Source organism: Schistocerca gregaria, chromosome 3 (genome assembly GCF_023897955.1).
Source record: "Schistocerca gregaria isolate iqSchGreg1 chromosome 3, iqSchGreg1.2, whole genome shotgun sequence".
In the NCBI taxonomy this organism is placed as follows: Eukaryota; Metazoa; Arthropoda; class Insecta; order Orthoptera; family Acrididae; genus Schistocerca; species Schistocerca gregaria.
The window spans coordinates 19079306-19097842 of NC_064922.1; the positions used below are offsets into that span (position 1 = coordinate 19079306).

Genomic DNA, 18537 nt, shown 5'->3' on the forward strand with positions numbered 1-18537 from the left:
TAGGTGCGAACACAGGAAGCTTGCAGCCACTCGCTGCCTGCAGACACAGAGCAGCCACACTAGAAGAGCGGCCTAAGCCGTAGGCGAAATGTGCTCATTCGCTTTGGCGCGACGTCGAACTATAAATAAGGCTGTCACTAGCGTGAGCGTCGTGTAAAGTCGGAAAAGTCATTTGCATGGGTGATTGCCAAGTTTGGGGAGCGTTTCGTAGTACGATCAGTGCAAAGGGGACGCGGAAACTAGTTGTGTCCCAGTGTTTTGCAGTTGGACGACAAGAGTTTTACACAGTAGCAAAGAGCGAGGCACTGAGTTGGCATGAACAATGGAGAGCACAATGGGGCTCAAGATGTGCTTGTTACCTCAGGTGCTGTGTGATTGTGGACAAGGAGTGAAATGGACCAATTTGTGACCGCCCTTTCAATTTAAGACGTTCAAAACAGACGGAATTTGCATTCGTAATACCAGAGCATCGAAACTACTTGGAACTCTTGTGTATATGAACGTGTCCGCGCCTTTGAATTCTGGTACCTTCGCCGCTACAAACCAACCAACCATCGTGTCCGTGCACATCAGAGTCGCAAAGAATGGAGAATAGCCAGGCTTGGTCGTGTGTGTAGCTGTAGCTCATTTGGCAGATCGTTCGCTTACCGTGTGAACGGTCTCGGGTTCAAGCCCCGGCTCCTCCATGTTTTGTGGTCAGTGCATGGTAAGTGTTGGTCGCGGCGAACATAAACGCACGCAAGAAGTTGCAAAACCAGCGTCACAGACTGATATGATGTATACTGTCATAAGGAGAGCAAGATGTAAGTGTGGGGACCGGCTGTTATCGTGGTGTCATCGAGTGCAGATCTGTCTTAGGTATCACGGCTTAACGTCATTGAAGTCTAGAGGTGGACTACACGTTCGTCTTACTCAGAGCGGTGTCTGAACTCTATTTTCGACGTTATGCGTGCCACTTTCATTGTGGCCAACTACGATTCGATACAGAATGCACGAAACCTGAAAGACACCCTCACTGATACATAGAGAGTAGTGTTTGTCTGCGGAATAATGGGAGTGCAAGGGTCTGTGACGTTAATATGACTGTATGTAGCACTACTAGTTATCGGGGGGGTGGGCGTAGCTCAGATGGTAGAGCGCTCGCTTTGCGTGCGAGAGGCACTGGGATCGATACCCAGCGCCTCCAGAATTTTTAACACACCTACATGCGCACCTTGCGATACAAGTGGAATAATTCCCAACCGGCAGAGGTGTGTAGGCAGATACAAGCGAACGATTAGCATCCACAATTGCGCCGATTTCACGTAAATCCCACTGCACGTTCCTATTCTTTGCGTGCAGTCGGCTGCTACTGGTGTTGCTGGTTGTGACTGCTGATAACAGATGCCGTAGCAATCAATTCATGGAGTGAGTTGTATGTTTTGCGATAGTCTGTCTCTGACAAGGAAGCACAGGTGATATAGGTGCGAACACAGGAAGCTTGCAGCCCCTCGCTGCCTGCAGACACAGAGCAGCCACACTAGAAGAGCGGCCTAAGCCGTAGGCGAAATGTGCTCATTCGCTTTGGCGCGACGTCGAACTATAAATAAGGCTGTCACTAGCGTGAGCGTTGCGTGAGCGTCGTGTAAAGTCGGAAAAGTCATCTGCATGGGTGATTGCCAAGTTTGGGGAGCGTTTCGTAGTACGATCAGTGCAAAGGGGACGCGGAAACTTATTGTGTCCCAGTGTTTTGCAGTTGGACGACAAGAGTTTTACGCAGTAGCAAAGAGCGAGGCACTGAGTTGGCATGAACAATGGAGAGCACAATGGGGCTCGAGATGTGCTTGTTACCTCAGGTGCTGTGTGATTGTGGACAAGGAGTGAAATGGACCAATTTGTGACCGCCCTTTCAATTTAAGACGTTCAAAACAGACGGAATTTGCATTCGTAATACCAGAGCATCGAAACTACTTGGAGCTCTTGTGTATATGAACGTGTCCGCGCCTTTGTATTCTGGTACCTTCGCCGCTACAAACCAACCAACCATCGTGTCCGTGCACATCTGAGTCCCAAAGAATGGAGAATAGCCAGGCTTGGTCGTGTGTGTAGCTGTAGCTCAGTTGGCAGATCGTTCGCTTAGCGTGTGAGCGGTCTCGCGTTCAAGCCCTGGCTCCTCAATGTTTTGTGGTCAGTGCATGGTAAGTGTTGGTCGCGGCGAACATAAACGCACGCAAGAAGTTGCAAAACCAGCGTCAAAGACTGATATGATGTATACTGTCATAAGGAGAGCAAGGTGTAAGTGTGGGGACCGGCTGTTATCGTGGTGTCATCGAGTGCAGATCTGTCTTAGGTATCACGGCTTAACGTCATTTAAGTCTAGAGGTGGACAACACGTTCGTCTTACTCAGAGCGGTGTCTGAACTCTATTTTCGACGTTATGCGTGCCACTTTCATTGTGGCCAACTACGATTCGATACAGAATGCACGAAACCTGAAAGACACCCTCACTGATACATAGAGAGTAGTGTTTGTCTGCGGAATAATGGGAGTGCAAGGGTCTGTGACGTTGATATGACTGTATGTAGCACTACTAGTTATCGGAGGGGGGGGGGGGGTGGGCGTAGCTCAGATGGTAGAGCGGTCGCTTAGCGTGCGAGAGGTACTGGGATCGATACCCAGCGCCTCCAGAATTTTTAACACACCTACATGCGCACCTTGCGATACAAGTGGAATAATTCCCAACCGGCAGAGGTGTGTAGGCAGATACAAGCGAACGATTAGCATCCACAATTGCGCCGATTTCACGTAAATCCCAATGCACGTTCCTATTCTTTGCGTGCAGTCGGCTGCTACTGGTGTTGCTGGTTGTGACTGCTGATAACAGATGCCGTAGCAATCAATTCATGGAGTGAGTTGTATGTTTTGCGATAGTCTGTCTCTGACAAGGAAGCACAGGTGATATAGGTGCGAACACAGGAAGCTTGCAGCCCCTCGCTGCCTGCAGACACAGAGCAGCCACACTAGAAGAGCGGCCTAAGCCGTAGGCGAAATGTGCTCATTCGCTTTGGCGCGACGTCGAACTATAAATAAGGCTGTCACTAGCGTGAGCGTTGCGTGAGCGTCGTGTAAAGTCGGAAAAGTCATCTGCATGGGTGATTGCCAAGTTTGGGGAGCGTTTCGTAGTACGATCAGTGCAAAGGGGAGGCGGAAACTTATTGTGTCCCAGTGTTTTGCAGTTGGACGACAAGAGTTTTACGCAGTAGCAAAGAGCGAGGCACTGAGTTGGCATGAACAATGGAGAGCACAATGGGGCTCGAGATGTGCTTGTTACCTCAGGTGCTGTGTGATTGTGGACAAGGAGTGAAATGGACCAATTTGTGACCGCCCTTTCAATTTAAGACGTTCAAAACAGACGGAATTTGCATTCGTAATACCAGAGCATCGAAACTACTTGGAGCTCTTGTGTATATGAACGTGTCCGCGCCTTTGTATTCTGGTACCTTCGCCGCTACAAACCAACCAACCATCGTGTCCGTGCACATCTGAGTCCCAAAGAATGGAGAATAGCCTGGCTTGGTCGTGTGTGTAGCTGTAGCTCAGTTGGCAGATCGTTCGCTTAGCGTGTGAACGGTCTCGGGTTCAAGCCCTGGCTCCTCAATGTTTTGTGGTCAGTGCATGGTAAGTGTTGGTCGCGGCGAACATAAACGCACGCAAGAAGTTGCAAAACCAGCGTCACAGACTGATATGATGTATACTGTCATAAGGAGAGCAAGATGTAAGTGTGTGGACCGGCTGTTATCGTGGTGTCATCGAGTGCAGATCTGTCTTAGGTATCACGGCTTAACGTCATTGAAGTCTAGAGGTGGACAACACGTTCGTCTTACTCAGAGCGGTGTCTGAACTCTATTTTCGACGTTATGCGTGCCACTTTCATTGTGGCCAACTACGATTCGATACAGAATGCACGAAACCTGAAAGACACCCTCACTGATACATAGAGAGTAGTGTTTGTCTGCGGAATAATGGGAGTGAAAGGGTCTGTGACATTGATATGACTGTATGTAGCACTACTAGTTATCCGGGGGGTTGGCGTAGCTCAGATGGTAGAGCGCTCGCTTAGCGTGCGAGAGGTACTGGGATCGATACCCAGCGCCTCCAGAATTTTTAACACACCTACATGCGCACCTTGCGATACAAGTGGAATAATTCCCAACCGGCAGAGGTGTGTAGGCAGATACAAGCGAACGATTAGCATCCACAATTGCGCCGATTTCACGTAAATCCCACTGCACGTTCCTATTCTTTGCGTGCAGTCGGCTGCTACTGGTGTTGCTGGTTGTGACTGCTGATAACAGATGCCGTAGCAATCAATTCATGGAGTGAGTTGTATGTTTTGCGATAGTCTGTCTCTGACAAGGAAGCACAGGTGATACAGGTGCGAACACAGGAAGCTTGCAGCCCCTCGCTACCTGCAGACACAGAGCAGCCACACCAGAAGAGCGGCCTAAGCCGTAGGCGAAATGTGCTCATTCGCTTTGGCGCGACGTCGAACTATAAATAAGGCTGTCACTAGCGTGAGCGTCGTGTAAAGTCGGAAAAGTCATCTGCTTGGGTGATTGCCAAGTTTGGGGAGCGTTTCGTAGTACGATCAGTGCAAAGGGGACGCGGAAACTTATTGTGTCCCAGTGTTTTGCAGTTGGACGACAAGAGTTTTACGCAGTAGCAAAGAGCGAGGCACTGAGTTGCCATGAACAATGGAGAGCACAATGGGGCTCGAGATGTGCTTGTTACCTCAGGTGCTGTGTGATTGTGGACAAGGAGTGAAATGGACCAATTTGTGACCGCCCTTTCAATTTAAGACGTTCAAAACAGACGGAATTTGCATTCGTAATACCAGAGCATCGAAACTACTTGGAACTCTTGTGTATATGAACGTGTCCGCGCCTTTGTATTCTGGTACCTTCGCCGCTACAAACCAACCAACCATCGTGTCCGTGCACATCAGAGTCGCAAAGAATGGAGAATAGCCAGGCTTGGTCTTGTGTGTAGCTGTAACTCAGTTGGCAGATCGTTCGCTTAGCGTGTGAACGGTCTCGGCTTCAAGCCCCGGCTCCTCCATGTTTTGTGGCAGTGCATGGTAAGTGTTGGTCGCGGCGAACATAAACGCACGCAAGAAGTTGCAAAACCAGCGTCACAGACTGATATGATGTATACTGTCATAAGGAGAGCAAGATGTAAGTGTGTGGACCGGCTGTTATCGTGGTGTCATCGAGTGCAGATCTGTCTTAGGTATCACGGCTTAACGTCATTGAAGTCTAGAGGTGGACAACACGTTCGTCTTACTCAGAGCGGTGTCTGAACTCTATTTTCGACGTTATGCGTGCCACTTTCATTATGGCCAACTACGATTCGATACAGAATGCACGAAACCTGAAAGACACCCTCACTGATACATAGAGAGTAGTGTTTGTCTGCGGAATAATGGGAGTGCAAGGGTCTGTGACGTTGATATGACTGTATGTAGCACTACTAGTTATCGGGGGGGTTGGCGTAGCTCAGATGGTAGAGCGCTCGCTTAGCGTGCGAGAGGTGCTGGGATCGATACCCAGCGCCTCCAGAATTTTTAACACACCTACATGCGCACCTTGCGATACAAGTGGAATAATTCCCAACCGGCAGAGGTGTGTAGGCAGATACAAGCGAACGATTAGCATCCACAATTGCGCCGATTTCACGTAAATCCCACTGCACGTTCCTATTCTTTGCGTGCAGTCGGCTGCTACTGGTGTTGCTGGTTGTGACTGCTGATAACAGATGCCGTAGCAATCAATTCATGGAGTGAGTTGTATGTTTTGCGATAGTCTGTCTCTGACAAGGAAGCACAGGTGATATAGGTGCGAACACAGGAAGCTTGCAGCCCCTCGCTACCTGCAGACACAGAGCAGCCACACCAGAAGAGCGGCCTAAGCCGTAGGCGAAATGTGCTCATTCGCTTTGGCGCGACGTCGAACTATAAATAAGGCTGTCACTAGCGTGAGCGTTGCGCGAGCGTCGTGTAAAGTCGGAAAAGTCATCTGCTTGGGTGATTGCCAAGTTTGGGGAGCGTTTCGTAGTACGATCAGTGCAAAGGGGACGCGGAAACTTATTGTGTCCCAGTGTTTTGCAGTTGGACGACAAGAGTTTTACGCAGTAGCAAAGAGCGAGGCACTGAGTTGCCATGAACAATGGAGAGCACAATGGGGCTCGAGATGTGCTTGTTACCTCAGGTGCTGTGTGATTGTCGACAAGGAGTGAAATGGACCAATTTGTGACCGCCCTTTCAATTTAAGACGTTCAAAACAGACGGAATTTGCATTCGTAATACCAGAGCATCGAAACTACTTGGAACTCTTGTGTATATGAACGTGTCCGGGCCTTTGTATTCTGGTACCTTCGCCGCTACAAACCAACCAACCATCGTGTCCGTGCACATCAGAGTCGCAAAGAATGGAGAATAGCCAGGCTTGGTCTTGTGTGTAGCTGTAACTCAGTTGGCAGATCGTTCGCTTAGCGTGTGAACGGTCTCGGGTTCAAGCCCTGGCTCCTCCATGTTTTGTGGCAGTGCATGGTAAGTGTTGGTCGCGGCGAACATAAACGCACGCAAGAAGTTGCAAAACCAGCGTCACAGACTGATATGATGTATACTGTCATAAGGAGAGCAAGATGTAAGTGTGTGGACCGGCTGTTATCGTGGTGTCATCGAGTGCAGATCTGTCTTAGGTATCACGGCTTAACGTCATTGAAGTCTAGAGGTGGACAACACGTTCGTCTTACTCAGAGCGGTGTCTGAACTCTATTTTCGACGTTATGCGTGCCACTTTCATTGTGGCCAACTACGATTCGATACAGAAACACAAAAACCTGAAAGCCACCCTCACTGATACATAGAGAGTAGTGTTTGTCTGCGGAATAATGGGAGTGCAAGGGTCTGTGACGTTGATAAGACTGTATGTAGCACTACTAGTTATCCGGGGGGTTGGCGTAGCTCAGATGGTAGAGCGCTCGCTTAGCGTGCGAACGATTAGCATCCACAATTGCGCCGATTTCACGTAAATCCCACTGCACGTTCCTATTCTTTGCGTGCAGTCGGCTGCTACTGGTGTTGCTGGTTGTGACTGCTGATAACAGATGCCGTAGCAATCAATTCATGGAGTGAGTTGTATGTTTTGCGATAGTCTGTCTCTGACAAGGAAGCACAGGTGATATAGGTGCGAACACAGGAAGCTTGCAGCTCCTCGCTACCTGCAGACACAGAGCAGGCACACTAGAAGAGCGGCCTAAGCCGTAGGCGAAATGTGCTCATTCGCTTTGGCGCGACGTCGAACTATAAATAAGGCTGTCACTAGCGTGAGCGTCGTGTAAAGTCGGAAAAGTCATCTGCTTGGGTGATTGCCAAGTTTGGGGAGCGTTTCGTAGTACGATCAGTGCAAAGGGGACGCGGAAACTTATTGTGTCCCAGTGTTTTGCAGTTGGACGACAAGAGTTTTACGCAGTAGCAAAGAGCGAGGCACTGAGTTGCCATGAACAATGGAGAGCACAATGGGGCTCGAGATGTGCTTGTTACCTCAGGTGCTGTGTGATTGTCGACAAGGAGTGAAATGGACCAATTTGTGACCGCCCTTTCAATTTAAGACGTTCAAAACAGACGGAATTTGCATTCGTAATACCAGAGCATCGAAACTACTTGGAACTCTTGTGTATATGAACGTGTCCGCGCCTTTGTATTCTGGTACCTTCGCCGCTACAAACCAACCAACCATCGTGTCCGTGCACATCAGAGTCGCAAAGAATGGAGAATAGCCAGGCTTGGTCTTGTGTGTAGCTGTAACTCAGTTGGCAGATCGTTCGCTTAGCGTGTGAACGGTCTCGGGTTCAAGCCCTGGCTCCTCCATGTTTTGTGGCAGTGCATGGTAAGTGTTGGTCGCGGCGAACATAAACGCACGCAAGAAGTTGCAAAACCAGCGTCACAGACTGATATGATGTATACTGTCATAAGGAGAGCAAGATGTAAGTGTGTGGACCGGCTGTTATCGTGGTGTCATCGAGTGCAGATCTGTCTTAGGTATCACGGCTTAACGTCATTGAAGTCTAGAGGTGGACAACACGTTCGTCTTAATCAGAGCGGTGTCTGAACTCTATTTTCGACGTTATGCGTGCCACTTTCATTATGGCCAACTACGATTCGATACAGAATGCACGAAACCTGAAAGACACCCTCACTGATACATAGAGAGTAGTGTTTGTCTGCGGAATAATGGGAGTGCAAGGGTCTGTGACGTTGATATGACTGTATGTAGCACTACTAGTTATCGGGGGGGTTGGCGTAGCTCAGATGGTAGAGCGCTCGCTTAGCGTGCGAGAGGTGCTGGGATCGATACCCAGCGCCTCCAGAATTTTTAACACACCTACATGCGCACCTTGCGATACAAGTGGAATAATTCCCAACCGGCAGAGGTGTGTAGGCAGATACAAGCGAACGATTAGCATCCACAATTGCGCCGATTTCACGTAAATCCCACTGCACGTTCCTATTCTTTGCGTGCAGTCGGCTGCTACTGGTGTTGCTGGTTGTGACTGCTGATAACAGATGCCGTAGCAATCAATTCATGGAGTGAGTTGTATGTTTTGCGATAGTCTGTCTCTGACAAGGAAGCACAGGTGATATAGGTGCGAACACAGGAAGCTTGCAGCCCCTCGCTACCTGCAGACACAGAGCAGCCACACCAGAAGAGCGGCCTAAGCCGTAGGCGAAATGTGCTCATTCGCTTTGGCGCGACGTCGAACTATAAATAAGGCTGTCACTAGCGTGAGCGTTGCGCGAGCGTCGTGTAAAGTCGGAAAAGTCATCTGCTTGGGTGATTGCCAAGTTTGGGGAGCGTTTCGTAGTACGATCAGTGCAAAGGGGACGCGGAAACTTATTGTGTCCCAGTGTTTTGCAGTTGGACGACAAGAGTTTTACGCAGTAGCAAAGAGCGAGGCACTGAGTTGCCATGAACAATGGAGAGCACAATGGGGCTCGAGATGTGCTTGTTACCTCAGGTGCTGTGTGATTGTCGACAAGGAGTGAAATGGACCAATTTGTGACCGCCCTTTCAATTTAAGACGTTCAAAACAGACGGAATTTGCATTCGTAATACCAGAGCATCGAAACTACTTGGAACTCTTGTGTATATGAACGTGTCCGCGCCTTTGTATTCTGGTACCTTCGCCGCTACAAACCAACCAACCATCGTGTCCGTGCACATCAGAGTCGCAAAGAATGGAGAATAGCCAGGCTTGGTCTTGTGTGTAGCTGTAACTCAGTTGGCAGATCGTTCGCTTAGCGTGTGAACGGTCTCGGGTTCAAGCCCTGGCTCCTCCATGTTTTGTGGCAGTGCATGGTAAGTGTTGGTCGCGGCGAACATAAACGCACGCAAGAAGTTGCAAAACCAGCGTCACAGACTGATATGATGTATACTGTCATAAGGAGAGCAAGATGTAAGTGTGTGGACCGGCTGTTATCGTGGTGTCATCGAGTGCAGATCTGTCTTAGGTATCACGGCTTAACGTCATTGAAGTCTAGAGGTGGACAACACGTTCGTCTTACTCAGAGCGGTGTCTGAACTCTATTTTCGACGTTATGCGTGCCACTTTCATTGTGGCCAACTACGATTCGATACAGAAACACAAAAACCTGAAAGACACCCTCACTGATACATAGAGAGTAGTGTTTGTCTGCGGAATAATGGGAGTGCAAGGGTCTGTGACGTTGATAAGACTGTATGTAGCACTACTAGTTATCCGGGGGGTTGGCGTAGCTCAGATGGTAGAGCGCTCGCTTAGCGTGCGAACGATTAGCATCCACAATTGCGCCGATTTCACGTAAATCCCACTGCACGTTCCTATTCTTTGCGTGCAGTCGGCTGCTACTGGTGTTGCTGGTTGTGACTGCTGATAACAGATGCCGTAGCAATCAATTCATGGAGTGAGTTGTATGTTTTGCGATAGTCTGTCTCTGACAAGGAAGCACAGGTGATATAGGTGCGAACACAGGAAGCTTGCAGCTCCTCGCTACCTGCAGACACAGAGCAGGCACACTAGAAGAGCGGCCTAAGCCGTAGGCGAAATGTGCTCATTCGCTTTGGCGCGACGTCGAACTATAAATAAGGCTGTCACTAGCGTGAGCGTCGTGTAAAGTCGGAAAAGTCATCTGCTTGGGTGATTGCCAAGTTTGGGGAGCGTTTCGTAGTACGATCAGTGCAAAGGGGACGCGGAAACTTATTGTGTCCAAGTGTTTTGCAGTTGGACGACAAGAATTTTACGCAGTAGCAAAGAGCGAGGCACTGACTTGGCATGAACAATGGAGAGCACAATGGGGCTCGAGATGTGCTTGTTACCTCAGGTGCTGTGTGATTGTCGACAAGGAGTGAAATGGACCAAGTTGTGACCACCCTTTCAATTTAAGACGTTCAAAACAGACGGAATTTGCATTCGTAATACCAGAGCATCGAAACTACTTGGAACTCTTGTGTATATGAACGTGTCCGCGCCTTTGTATTCTGGTACCTTCGCCGCTACAAACCAACCAACCATCGTGTCCGTGCACATCAGAGTCCCAAAGAATGGAGAATAGCCAGGCTTGGTCGTGTGTGTAGCTGTAGCTCAGTTGGCAGATCGTTCGCTTAGCGTGTGAACGGTCTCGGGTTCAAGCCCTGGCTTCTCCATGTTTTGTGGTCAGTGCATGGTAAGTGTTGGTCGCGGCGAACATAAACGCACGCAAGAAGTTGCAAAACCAGCGTCACAGACTGATATGATGTATACTGTCATAAGGAGAGCAAGGTGTAAGTGTGGGGACCGGCTGTTATCGTGGTGTCATCGAGTGCAGATCTGTCTTAGGTATCACGGCTTAACGTCATTTAAGTCTACAGGTGGACAACACGTTCGTCTTACTCAGAGCGGTGTCTGAACTCTATTTTCGACGTTATGCGTGCCACTTTCATTGTGGCCACCTACGATTCAATACAGAATGCACGAAACCTGAAAGACACCCTCACTGATACATAGAGAGTAGTGTTTGTCTGCGGAATAATGGGAGTGCAAGGGTCTGTGACGTTGATATGACTGTATGTAGCACTACTAGTTATCGGGGGGGTTGGCGTAGCTCAGATGGTGCGAGAGGTACTGGGATCGATACCCAGCGCCTCCAGAATTTTTAACACACCTACATGCGCACCTTGCGATACAAGTGGAATAATTCCCAACCGGCAGAGGTGTGTAGGCAGATACAAGCGAACGATTAGCATCCACAATTGCGCCGATTTCACGTAAATCCCACTGCACGTCCTATTCTTTGCGTGCAGTCGGCTGCTACTGGTGTTGCTGGTTGTGACTGCTGGTAACAGATGCCGTAGCAATCAATTCATGGAGTGAGTTGTATGTTTTGCGATAGTCTGTCTCTGACAAGGAAGCACAGGTGATATAGGTGCGAACACAGGAAGCTTGCAGCCCCTCGCTACCTGCAGACACAGAGCAGCCACACTAGAAGAGCGGCCTAAGCCGTAGGCGAAATGTGCTCATTCGCTTTGGCGCGACGTCGAACTATAAATAAGGCTGTCACTAGCGTGAGCGTCGTGTAAAGTCGGAAAAGTCATCTGCATGGGTAACTGCCAAGTTTGGGGAGCGTTTCGTAGTACGATCAGTGCAAAGGGGACGCGGAAACTTATTGTGTCCCAGTGTTTTGCAGTTGGACGACAAGAGTTTTACGCAGTAGCAAAGAGCGAGGCACTGAGTTGGCATGAACAATGGAGAGCACAATGGGGCTCGAGATGTGCTTGTTACCTCAGGTGCTGTGTGATTGTCGACAAGGAGTGAAATGGACCAATTTGTGACCGCCCTTTCAATTTAAGACGTTCAAAACAGACGGAATTTGCATTCGTAATACCAGAGCATCGAAACTACTTGTAACTCTTGTGTATATGAACGTGTCCGCGCCTTTGTATTCTGATACCTTCGCCGCTACAAACCAACCAACCATCGTGTCCGTGCACATCAGAGTCGCAAAGAATGGAGAATAGCCAGGCTTGGTCGTGTGTGTAGCTGTAACTCAGTTGGCAGATCGTTCGCTTAGCGTGTGAACGGTCTCGGGTTCAAGCCCCGGCTCCTCCATGTTTTGTGGTCAGTGCATGGTAATTGTTGGTCGCGGCGAACATAAACGCACGCAAGAAGTTGCAAAACCACCGTCACAGACTGATATGATGTATACTGTCATAAGGAGAGCAAGATGTAAGTGTGGGGACCGGCTGTTATCGTGGTGTCATCGAGTGCAGATCTGTCTTAGGTATCACGGCTTAACGTCATTGAAGTCTAGAGGTGGACAACACGTTCGTCTTACTCAGAGCGGTGTCTGAACTCTATTTTCGACGTTATGCGTGCCACTTTCATTGTGGCCAACTACGATTCGATACAGAATGCACGAAACCTGAAAGACACCCTCACTGATACATAGAGAGTAGTGTTTGTCTGCGGAATAATGGGAGTGCAAGGGTCTGTGACGTTGATATGACTGTATGTAGCTGGGATCGATACCCAGCGCCTCCAGAATTTTTAACACACCTACATGCGCACCTTGCGATACAAGTGGAATAATTCCCAACCGGTAGAGGTGTGTAGGCAGATACAAGCCAACGATTAGCATCCACAATTGCGCCGATTTCACGTAAATCCCACTGCACGTTCCTATTCTTTGCGTGCAGTCGGCTGCTACTGGTGTTGCTGGTTGTGACTGCTGATAACAGATGCCGTAGCAATCAATTCATGGAGTGAGTTGTATGTTTTGCGATAGTCTGTCTCTGACAAGGAAGCACAGGTGATATAGGTGCGAACACAGGAAGCTTGCAGCCCCTCGCTACCTGCAGACACAGAGCAGCCACACTAGAAGAGCGGCCTAAGCCGTAGGCGAAATGTGCTCATTCGCTTTGGCGCGACGTCGAACTATAAATAAGGCTGTCACTAGCGTGAGCGTCGTGTAAAGTCGGAAAAGTCATCTGCTTGGGTGATTGCCAAGTTTGGGGAGCGTTTCGTAGTACGATCAGTGCAAAGGGGACGCGGAAACTTATTGTGTCCAAGTGTTTTGCAGTTGGACGACAAGAATTTTACGCAGTAGCAAAGAGCGAGGCACTGAGTTGGCATGAACAATGGAGAGCACAATGGGGCTCGAGATGTGCTTGTTACCTCAGGTGCTGTGTGATTGTGGACAAGGAGTGAAATGGACCAATTTGTGACCGCCCTTTCAATTTAAGACGTCCAAAACAGACGGAATTTGCATTCGTAATACCAGAGCATCGAAACTACTTGGAACTCTTGTGTATATGAACGTGTCCGCGCCTTTGTATTCTGGTACTTTCGCCGCTACAAACCAACCAACCATCGTGTCCGTGCACATCAGAGTCCCAAAGAATGGAGAATAGCCAGGCTTGGTCGTGTGTGTAGCTGTAGCTCAGTTGGCAGATCGTTCGCTTAGCGTGTGAACGGTCTCGGGTTCAAGCCCTGGCTTCTCCATGTTTTGTGGTCAGTGCATGGTAAGTGTTGGTCGCGGCGAACATAAACGCACGCAAGAAGTTGCAAAACCACCGTCACAGACTGATATGATGTATACTGTCATAAGGAGAGCAAGGTGTAAGTGTGGGGACCGGCTGTTATCGTGGTGTCATCGAGTGCAGATCTGTCTTAGGTATCACGGCTTAACGTCATTGAAGTCTAGAGGTGGACAACACGTTCGTCTTACTCAGAGCGGTGTCTGAACTCTATTTTCGACGTTATGCGTGCCACTTTCATTGTGGCCAGCTACGATTCAATACAGAATGCACGAAACCTGAAAGACACCCTCACTGATACATAGAGAGTAGTGTTTGTCTGCGGAATAATGGGAGTGCAAGGGTCTGTGACGTTGATATGACTGTATGTAGCACTACTAGTTATCGGGGGGGTTGGCGTAGCTCAGATGGTGCGAGAGGTACTGGGATCGATACCCAGCGCCTCCAGAATTTTTAACACACCTACATGCGCACCTTGCGATACAAGTGGAATAATTCCCAACCGGCAGAGGTGTGTAGGCAGATACAAGCGAACGATTAGCATCCACAATTGCGCCGATTTCACGTAACTCCCACTGCACGTTCCTATTCTTTGCGTGCAGTCGGCTGCTACTGGTGTTGCTGGTTGTGACTGCTGATAACAGATGCCGTAGCAATCAATTCATGGAGTGAGTTGTATGTTTTGCGATAGTCTGTCTCTGACAAGGAAGCACAGGTGATATAGGTGCGAACACAGGAAGCTTGCAGCCCCTCGCTACCTGCAGACACAGAGCAGCCACACTAGAAGAGCGGCCTAAGCCGTAGGCGAAATGTGCTCATTCGCTTTGGCGCGACGTCGAACTATAAATAAGGCTGTCACTAGCGTGAGCGTCGTGTAAAGTCGGAAAAGTCATCTGCATGGGTGACTGCCAAGTTTGGGGAGCGATTCGTAGTACGATCAGTGCAAAGGGGACGCGGAAACTTATTGTGTCCAAGTGTTTTGCAGTTGGACGACAAGAATTTTACGCAGTAGCAAAGAGCGAGGCACTGAGTTGGCATGAACAATGGAGAGCACAATGGGGCTCGAGATGTGCTTGTTACCTCAGGTGCTGTGTGATTGTCGACAAGGAGTGAAATGGACCAATTTGTGACCGCCCTTTCAATTTAAGACGTTCAAAACAGACGGAATTTGCATTCGTAATACCAGAGCATCGACACTACTTGTAACTCTTGTGTATATGAACGTGTCCGCGCCTTTGTATTCTGGTACCTTCGCCGCTACAAACCAACCAACCATCGTGTCCGTGCACATCAGAGTCCCAAAGAATGGAGAATAGCCAGGCTTGGTCGTGTGTGTAGCTGTAGCTCAGTTGGCAGATCGTTCGCTTAGCGTGTGAACGGTCTCGGGTTCAAGCCCTGGCTCCTCCATGTTTTTTGGTCAGTGCATGGTAAGAGTTGGTCGCGGCGAAAATAAACGCACGCAAGAAGTTGCAAAACCAGCGTCACAGACTGATAAGATGTATACTGTCATAAGGAGAGCAAGGTGTAAGTGTGGGGACCGGCTGTTATCGTGGTGTCATCGAGTGCAGATCTGTCTTAGGTATCACGGCTTAACGTCATTGAAGTCTAGAGGTGGACAACACGTTCGTCTTACTCAGAGCGGTGTCTGAACTCTATTTTCGACGTTATGCGTGCCACTTTCATTGTGACCAACTACGATTCGATACAGAATGCACGAAACCTGAAAGACACCCTCACTGATACATAGAGAGTAGTGTTTGTCTGCGGAATAATGGAAGTGCAAGGGTCTGTGACGTTGATATGACTGTATGTAGCACTACTAGTTATCCGGGGGTTTGGCGTAGCTCAGATGGTAGAGCGCTCGCTTAGCGTGCGAGAGGTACTGGGACTGATACCCATCGCCTCCAAAATTTTTAACACACCTACATGCGCACCTTGCGATACAAGTGGAATAATTCCCAACCGGCAGAGGTGTGTAGGCAGATACAAGCGAACGATTAGCATCCACAATTGCGCTGATTTCACGTAAATCCCACTGCACGTTCCTATTCTTTGCGTGCAGTCGGCTGCTACTGGTGTTGCTGGTTGTGACTGCTGATAACAGATGCCGTAGCAATCAATTCATGGAGTGAGTTGTATGTTTTGCGATAGTCTGTCTCTGACAAGAAAGCACAGGTGATAAAGGTGCGAACACAGGAAGCTTGCAGCCCCTCGCTACCTGCAGACACAGAGCAGGCACACTAGAAGAGCGGCCTAAGCCGTAGGCGAAATGTGCTCATTCGCTTTGGCGCGACGTCGAACTATAAATAAGGCTGTCACTAGCGTGAGCGTCATTCTTCGGCGGACCTCGGTAGAGTTCCGCCCTTCGATACCTTGCAGAGTACTGCTACGTATCGAAGTGTTAGGGCTTCGCAGAAGTCGCAGTCGCAGTCGCAGTCGCAGTCGCAGTCGCAGTCGCAGTCGCAGTTCCGGAACCGCCAGCAGCAGCAGCAGCAGCAGCAGCAGTTTCCAGTGCCGCCAGTTTTGCAGTAGCAGTCGTCGCCGGACCCAGCCGCAGCTTCCGGACCCAGCCGCCGCCGCCGCCGCCGCCGCCGCAGCTTCCGGCCCCCGCCGCCGCCGCCGCCGCCGCCGCCGCCGCAGCTTCCGGCCCCCGCCGCCGCCGCCGCCGCCGCCGCCGCCAGGACCCAGTGCTTCGTCTTCCTCTCCTGCTTTCGTTGTCGTCGCTATTCTCGTCTTCGTCATTGCCTTCATCCTTTCGCTCCTCGACGTCTCTCATCTGTCATCTGTAATCTGTTCCTGACTTTGTCCCTTGTCTGTCCCCATTCTTCTTTTCTGTGTTTCCAGTTTTCCTTACTGCCATCATGACCACCCCCACCACCACCGCCACTACCACCGCCATCGTCTATACGACGCCCTCCCTCGCTGCCACTACTCTTACTTGGTGTGCTCAGTCGCCCCCGTCCTACTATATCCCGCCCCTCCTCACCCTTCCCACCCCAGCTCCCTTTGTCGCCCCATCCCCTGCTCCTTCTCCCCAAGCCTCCACACACGACCCCTTTCCCCCACTCCCCCACACCACTCATGCGGCCCCTGCCAGGGTTGTGTCTCGTCGGGCTACGACCCATGCCGCACCATCGCCGGCGCCAGCACCACCACCTGCAGCAGCGCCACAACCAGCAGCAGCACCAACAGCAGCACCAACAGCAGCACCAGCACCAGCACCGACACCGGGACCTGCCGCTTCCCGTCATCTCCCCGTCACTCCTGTGCCCCACACCTCCTCCCATCCTGTCCCCGCTGTTAAGCGTCCCAGTGGCACCCCCGCCTCCTCTGCACCCAAGAAGTCCCAGCATCTTCCCCCTCCCCCACCCCTAGATGCCATGGATGTCTCCCCTCCAGCCCCCTCTACTTCCTCTTCTAACTCCCCCTCCTACAAGTATCTCCTCTCCCGTCCTGATCCCTCTCTCCTGGAGGCCCGCAACCTGACCTTGCTCCTCCGCCAATACTTCCCTGCAGCCCCCATCTCCCTTCTTACCCCCCGTAGGGACTCTGTCTTGATCACCTCCCCAAGCCCTACCCTACACTCCGACATCCTCTCCCGAATTCCTCTCACCCGATTTGGACCTAATGCCTCCCTTGCCCCTGCTCCTTCCCCATCCTCCCCCCGTCAACCCCAACCCCCACGTCGCCCGCCGACCCTCACCGCCGTGATCACTCGGCTTAGCCCGACGATCACGGAGGAAGAGGTGCTGGCGGAGTTGAAGGCCCACCCGTACCTGGAGGTGCGAGCTGTTCGCCGCATTTTCAACTCTGCGGGCCCCACTCGCCTTATGCGAGTTTTCTCCGAACACGCTCCCTCCATCGACCATCTCCTTAAGGAGGGTGCCCTCCTCTTCCACCGCCGGTATAAGGTTGACCCCTCCCGCTCCCCACCACAATCCATTCGCTGCCAGAGGTGTCTGCGTTATAACGCACACCCAACATCAGAGTGCCGCGAGGCCCCAGTCTGCCCGCATTGTAAGCAAGCGCACTTCCTCCGGCAGTGCCCCAACCTTCAGTCTCCTCCCTCCTGCAATACCTGCAACCTCCAACACCCTACCTACTCCCAGAAATGCAAGGCTCGACCTCCTCCATCCGCTCCTGAACTCACTGTTCCTCTCCGCCCTTTGGATGACCCCACCCCTCCTGGCAATTCCCTTCGTCCTCCCCCCACCGCAGAGGACATCATCAGGTTCGTCACAATAGTGCTCCAGAACGTCCATCCCTTTCAGCGTCCCCACACCCTCCACCAGATTTCCCTCGCTGCCCGTTCCGTGTTCCACCTCAACACCTACGCCACCTATTCCCACAACCAGGCCCATTTCACCTTCTCCCGTCTCGACACCCTCGTTTAAATTCCCATTATGGCACGACAGCACCGTATCCTGTTCAATAACATCCGCTCCCTTCCCACCAACAAGCACCTCCTTATGCATACCCTTACGACCCACCGTGTGGATGCCTTCCTTCTGAACGAAACCTTTCTTCAGCCCCACCACACCGTCCACACCTCGCCCTACCTCCTTCACCGGTCTGACAATCCACTCCAGATAGCGCGTGGCGGAGTTGCCATTGGCCACCACCGCCAGATCCCTGTCCGGCTCCAACCCCTCCTTCCTGACCCCACAGAACACTTGATCCTTAGTCTTTTCTTCCCCGGCCTTACCCTTACCTGTGCCACCATCTATGTCCGCCCCGCTGCACCTATTCCTTTCGACTTCCTTTCCCACATCGACCGTACCTTCTCCTCCTACGTGATCGCCGCCGACCTTAACATCTATAGTCGTTCTGCCGCCCAGTTACGGCGGTGGCATCGGTTCCTTGCCACCCTCCAAGGCGACGTCCTTCCCATTCCCCAACACACCCGCCCTGAATCCAATACCACTCCCGATGTCGTCCTAGCCTCCCC

At 50.9% G+C, this 18537-nt stretch overlaps 4 non-coding genes across 4 annotated transcripts; all 4 read left to right on the forward strand.

Moving 5' to 3' along the window:
* The first annotated feature begins 1112 nt into the window (after positions 1-1112).
* Trnaa-ugc (transfer RNA alanine (anticodon UGC)) lies at positions 1113-1186 on the forward strand. The gene has a single exon. It is a non-coding gene; the product is annotated as a tRNA-Ala (tRNA).
* A 2875-nt stretch (positions 1187-4061) lies between these two features.
* On the forward strand, positions 4062-4137 carry Trnaa-agc (transfer RNA alanine (anticodon AGC)). The gene has a single exon. It is a non-coding gene; the product is annotated as a tRNA-Ala (tRNA).
* Positions 4138-5520: 1383 nt separating this feature from the next.
* On the forward strand, positions 5521-5596 carry Trnaa-agc (transfer RNA alanine (anticodon AGC)). Its single transcript has one exon. It is a non-coding gene; the product is annotated as a tRNA-Ala (tRNA).
* A 2736-nt stretch (positions 5597-8332) lies between these two features.
* Positions 8333-8408, forward strand: Trnaa-agc (transfer RNA alanine (anticodon AGC)). Its single transcript has one exon. It is a non-coding gene; the product is annotated as a tRNA-Ala (tRNA).
* Positions 8409-18537: the final 10129 nt, after the last annotated feature.